General features: G+C 39.4%; 1 long non-coding RNA gene and 2 other non-coding genes across 3 annotated transcripts; all 3 read left to right on the forward strand.

The window, feature by feature from the left end:
- The first annotated feature begins 581 nt into the window (after positions 1–581).
- On the forward strand, positions 582–3459 carry LOC100487199. Its single transcript, XR_208256.4, has 2 exons — positions 582–2094; positions 2705–3459. It is a non-coding gene; the product is annotated as an uncharacterized LOC100487199 (long non-coding RNA).
- On the forward strand, positions 1536–1661 carry LOC116408508. The gene has a single exon (XR_004221011.1). It is a non-coding gene; the product is annotated as a small nucleolar RNA SNORA26 (small nucleolar RNA).
- On the forward strand, positions 2239–2358 carry LOC116408507. Its single transcript, XR_004221010.1, has one exon. It is a non-coding gene; the product is annotated as a small nucleolar RNA SNORA26 (small nucleolar RNA).
- Positions 3460–6441: the final 2982 nt, after the last annotated feature.

The raw sequence follows: 6441 nt of genomic DNA on the forward strand, positions 1-6441 counted from the left end.
TAGTCACAATAATATCGTATTGCCGATCCGAAAGTCACAAAATTTTCATACCGAATGATTGTAAACAGCGGGAAAACCGATCCGATTTTTTCGTGCTAAAAATACTAAAAAGTCGCACAAGGTATGAGAAAGTTGCGGAAAATACTATTGAACAGATCGGAACGCTCGGAACGTTCGTGGATAAATGTGCCCCTATTATTATGTTGAACATACAGCCTTCTGTTCTGGAGCTTTGTGGACTTTATAATAACAAGAAATAATTTAATAGCTTCAAGCAATGTACAAAACATATGTTTGCTCACGTTAGCTTGCAGAACTACACTACTTCATATACTTTGGTCAGGTTTTTTTAGTGCATAAGTATTCATTGCATGACCCTATCATTCAGTACTACACTATATTAAACAACCTGTTGCTTTAACCAAAAGACTAAAGCTGCTTTCGCTAAACATGTTTATTTCTCAGAAAATCCAAACTGCACACACAAACTACTCGGAATAATAATCAGAACTGGGCAGGGCAGGGCCCTTTATTAGAACGCTGGACAAAGCCTGCGCCTTAATTCCCTGCCGCAGCGACGTTTGCGTCATCTTAGCCCTCCGCGGCCTCACTAATCATCACGTGATATGTACCGGGCACGTCACAGGCTAGTATCGCGATATTTCACATTGTTTAAGTAAGAGCGAGAGGGGCGGTGCGTTCCTTTCCGTACTTGGCGGCGGTGAGTGAGCGTGTATGTTCCTTTTCCTTGAGTGCAACGCAGGCCTAGTTGGTAGCGATAAATCATCGTAATTGCGAAGGTTATTATAGCCTTGCGGTGTATGGGGGCATGTGGGGCTGCTTTCTCATCGTGTGCCTTCTCCATCCAAACGTGTAGGCCCGATTTAGATAAGTGCGGAGGGGGCCTTTACCCTGGGCCTAGACCCTCGCAGGGCGCTTGTTAGGGAAAAATAACTATCGCAGTAAAATATAGCTGTTTGTTTACACATAAACTCAACTGTAGCGGTATAGGGGTGGGGCAGTGTTTTATACATGCGGCCATGTCTTTTTCCCCTCTGTATAACACAAGCAGTTGCTTCCATGTGGTGTCTTAGCGTCTGCTCCCCAGGGCAGGGGCTTTCTAGCCCTTTACAGCCCTTTGAGGCCTAATGTTTGGCCGGGGCCCGTTACACATGATTACTTACCCAGCCTGCCTTAATGATCACTGCATCAAATAACTTCCTCCCCCAACGTCCTAGTCTTTAACTCTCAGAAATCGGCTATGGTACTGTATAGGCCAGCTAACTGTCATTTTCACCCTAATATGCCCTAATCCTTCTATCCAGATGTGTGTGATTATCAGTCAGACAACACAAGAGGCTGATGCAGATTTTCCTTGCCCTCATTTTTTAAAAAAAACTCAAGATTTCCTGTGGTGTTTAATGACATAGCCCTAACTGTGTATGATCTTTCTTGCAATGCCTGCTATTGCTGTTTATTAAGCATGGATGCATGCTGGCTGTGTGTTTGTGTCGCTGATCCCGGCAGCCCCTTCATTGCCCATTCGACGCTTTCTCCTGATGCATCGCAGTGGCTAACACAGGGGGGTAGATCATGGCCTCACTAAAACACAGGGATTGAGGGCAAACACTTCCCCCTGTATCCTGTCGTGAGGTACACACTGTCCAATCTGCCTGGGGATGGTATGGCTGTGAGCTGGGTGTATCTTTCTGAAAGGTATAATTCTGCTGGGCCTTTTTTGCTTATATTAATGCTAGTTCTTAGCCAGTTGTCTGTTTACTTCTGGAAAAGTATTTGGAAAGGAGCATTGTCGGCTCCTTTCCTACTAAGGGGATGTGGTTGCAGTTAAGGCTTTTATTACCCTTAAGATCTCCCCAGAATAGGCTGTTATTGTCAGTGTGCCATATACCTTAACCCATTCTCTCAACCCTTGGCCTGCCCCAGGACCATATGTTCCATTTCTCATCTACCTCCTACTAAATCTTTAAATTTCCCTTCTAAATAAAAAAAGGATGCTAATGTGATGTCTATCTTCTCCACAGGCTGCTTTAAGATGCCGACAGATTCTTGGAGCCTTGCTGCCATCAAACATAGGTAAAGCGTGAGATTTGTTTCTACTGTGTCTTTACTTAATAAAAGAGGACTTGTCAGTGAGCACTTGGTACTGACAATCCTGCAGGCCTTCTGACTGATATTTTACTGTTGTGTTGGGCAGGACTTTCACATCCCCTTTTAGCTTTGCCCACTTTAAGGCTACATTCTTTTAAGTGGCCAACACAGGGGGGTATATTAAAGAGCTCTCTAAAACTCTAAGCAAAATGGAAGTTTTTGCTCTGAATCCTGTCGTGAGCAATACAAGCTTGTTAAAAATCTGCTTACTGGGAAGGTGCAATGCCTATTTTTGTAATTTCCTTCCAAGTACAATGTTCCACTGTTGGCTTCACCTTTTTCCCCATTTTAAAACTCAAAATGGGAGCGTTTTTGGCGGTTAATATATCCAGTCACTGAAAGTTTCAGTGATAATGTTGATTAACTACTTGACTTTCTGGGTGATAATTTGTGTTTAGAAGTTATTGCAGATAATTGGCTTGCCATCCCGCTTTTATTGCTGGAGGCAAAAAAGGATCTTCAAACATTTTATAGATTGTTAGTTTTTGTGGATTCTTATAAATGCAAAGGTTCTTATACTTTTCTTGTCTTGCAGGTTGTGTGGAGTGTGGAACCTTTGTTTGCTGTCTGAAATTAAAGCAGCTGAAGAAGCAGTTGTCAGGAGTGATTGGGTAAAAGTCCTCTTTTGATATAGCAATCCATATTGGTGTGTAGCAGTATGGGGACAATATCCACCTTCAATAAAACCTACTTGTATGTTATGTGGTTTCTCTTGTATTGCAGGGAGATTGTGTTCTATGGCCCCATTTTGGCAGGGACTTAGAGAAATGAATAATCCTACGTTTCCTAACGTAGAGAAAAGGTTAGGCTGAGGAAGCAAATGCTTAACAAGCTAAAAGAAAAAGATCAAACATATTTGTGAAAGAATTAAGTAGCCGCTACAGTTTAATGTGTTACAGCATCTTTCCCTTCTGGTGTTTCTCCAGCGATAAGTTAATTTCCTTTAATATCAAACAAAATGGTGGATTTTCACCTTAAAGTTGGTGCAGTGTAGACAAAAATATAGCACTTAGGCCAAAGAAATATATAGTGGCTACTAGCAGTATAACTGCAAATTATCATATATTAATGTGTAATGTAGGTTATAGGTAATTAGAATGACTGCAAATACTAGTTTTTAAGAGGAAAAATCCTAATGTTTACATGGCTTTTTATGTTAGGCAGGGGCTATTTTAAATTCTGCTTTAAACCTTCACTGTATGCCATGCCCATGCCCTAAATGTAATTCTTTTGCTCTATTTCTGCAATGATTAAGGGATTGTATACATGTCAATAAAGCATTGTAACAAACTTGTGTTGTGGGTTTTTTCTTTTTATGCCTTGCCTTGTGGTAGTCTTTTACAAGCCTCTGCACACTTGGTTAGGGCTCCAAATTGCAGATAACTCTTACCTGCTTTCAACAATAAACCAATAAATACTGCTTGTGTGGGGCTTTATTTTATACTCAACTATGGAACTATTATTATTTATATAATGCCATCAATTTACACAGTGCTTTACAGAATAGAGGGGCTCAAAAGACAGAACAGTTAACATGTACATATAAACAATTCACAAAAATGGTTTGCAGTTGCATTGGATGAGGATCGGAGACACTAGGGGGAGGGCCATGCTCACAAGAGCTTACATTCTAAAAGGGAGGGCTGAGACATAAGGTCAGGGTAACTAGCATGGTGTTGGGAAAAGTGTTGCGATTTACTTCACCTTGGTTCTTAGGAGAATGTGTCCAGATAACAAACCTGTGTAATGAACTACCTACTGTAAACCTAAGGCGCAGACTGAGATGCCCTGTGCAGGTCAGATAGCTTTTCACTCCTTCCTAAAGATATTTGTAAGGGTAAAAGAAAATCAAACCTTTATAACTTGTAATATAACTGCAAACTAAAATCACTGGAAGTGCCAATTTTGAGACCGGTGGTTCAAATATCTAATTTGTGACTTAAGGCTTGTCTTTTAAGATAGATAAATGCCCTAGGTTCATTCTGCCCCTTGTACTATGGCCATGCACCCAATAATACCCTAATCTGAATTAAGGAGCACACATGCAGACAAAAACTACTTGTTTCAGTATATGTGATCATGAAGATCAAGTTTTATTTATTAAACCTAAATGGTTCTTATAAGGCACATGATATAAGTCAAGTCGAAGAATTATTCACTGCACTCACAAGGGGGTATTCTGTCTCTCCATGCAATCGGCCTGTTTCTAAGCAGTATCGGCTCTTTATACACAGGTTTATGTAGTTTTTTAAGGAACATGAATTTGTGCATTCGTTGCCCCAGTAGCCACCTAGCTAGTTTTTGTGTTAAATTTATACACCATACTCAGTACTAGGCTTTTTTTTTTTTTTTACACACCGCTCATCCAAACTCTGATGCCCTGGGAGTTCCCAAATCACTGAGGCAGTGCCCTTTATGTCTGCTGCACTATTGCTGAGTAATTCCCGAATTCCCCTGTACTGTCTTTTAATTCCAATGGAAATTCCAGTAACTGCATAAACTTTGAAAGTGGTGCAACTTTGTGATTTTACAATGTGGATAAAAAAAAAATGTATTTATCTAATGTAGCTTGTTGGCCCATGTGTGGTGTCAGTATTTATGAAGAAAATATATTATTGTTTGGATCAAACATTGTAGGCAGCAGTAGAGCTAAGTGTTGGTAGCTAGTTTCTTTAAAGCCAGTGTCATTGATTCCACAATCTGCTCCCCTTAAAGATAAAAATATTAGTAACAGAAACCAAAGATGACTTCAAGAGAGTATAGTTATACATTTAATATAGAATTAAATCTGGTGTTCAGCAGATTTCCTGTTGTGAAGCCAGTTAATAGCACAAAAGAAGAGAAAATGTCACAGGGACTGTCTGATTTGACTTACGAATCAGTAGCAGCAGGGACTACAAATATAGCTATTACTTTCTCAGTTATATGTTTTGGAACCCCTCTGTGAAAAATACATTTTTACCACTACATAGAGTGTATCCTGTACTATTTATACCTTTGAATTGTAAATCTTTACTTTTAACAAAGCTAAACAGCATGGCAGTTGCATGGTGACTAGTTGGTCACAGCTAGCTCTGTGCACAATAAGAATGAAAGCTATTGCTGCAAAGAGCACCTTGCAACATAATGTGAGGGGTCTGGAAGGTTACACCTGTACAAATAATAGTTCTATTAATACATTTTTATCAAAAAGTCTGTAAAGATAGAACACAATGTCTGATTTTGCATTTAGAGAAATGTGACTTGTTCACTGAGGCCAAAATATCTATCAAGGCACTATATTATAGGAGGCAAGCACATGTATGATGTTTCAGGTATGTGTGGGAGTATACTGTATATATTGGTTTTTGTTACAACTTTCACTATAGACAGCAATATAATCTACTGATCAATGTTGAAGTATAGCCAAGCACAAGATGGGTTTATGATTTACAGGAAATATACATTATGTGGGGAAGTATGTGGCTTACTGATAAATGTGATTATATATAGTATATTGAGGAGTATTTTCCGTAACAGCACAACCACTTTGACACAGACAAGAGGCTTTTTCTCTTTTCTGCGCGGTTTGAAGCAGTACTTTAGCTGCTTACTAAAAGCGCAGAGTCCAAACCACTGAATGATCTGGGTTTTTTTGGTAGGTAAGGATCACACTGTGAAAAATAAAACATTAAGTAAAGGTTACTGCAACCTACATAGTATAAGTGTTCTCTGCTAAAATGTTATGCTGACTTTTAAACTTCTTTAGTACAAAGTTTTTTCATCATTATGTTTTATTGATAAAATAAAGGTTGTAAGCTATAACACTCATTCAGCATATATGCTTCATGAGTTTCTGTTAGTTTCAGCTAAGACAATGCACATAGAAGAAGCACTCTGTATTATGGCAATGACACATGGTGCTATGTGCAGCCTACATTTTATGGCTACAAAAAGCCACATGACCAAAGATGGTGGTGTGTCTCTACAGTTCTGGATGTGGAATGGGTCCCAGGTAAATGGGTGCAAGTGTAACTTATGCGGTTGGGAAGGGGGATGAAGGGTCTGTGCACTGGCACTGTGTAAGGCAGAATCATTAGTACAAGGCACAAAGTCACAAAAAATGTGGTTGAAATGTTGCATGAAAGACAACATCTAAAAAGTGTGTGTTTAAAATACAAATTCACAGAAGTGGAGATAGAGGTTTGTGAATAAGGTGGTAAATCTGACAAATCTATCTCCACTTTTATTTTGTCTCAATATCACCACTTTTGTGAATTCCCCCCAAGGAGA

The sequence above is a fragment of the Xenopus tropicalis genome, chromosome 1 (genome assembly GCF_000004195.4).
Source record: "Xenopus tropicalis strain Nigerian chromosome 1, UCB_Xtro_10.0, whole genome shotgun sequence".
In the NCBI taxonomy this organism is placed as follows: Eukaryota; Metazoa; Chordata; class Amphibia; order Anura; family Pipidae; genus Xenopus; species Xenopus tropicalis.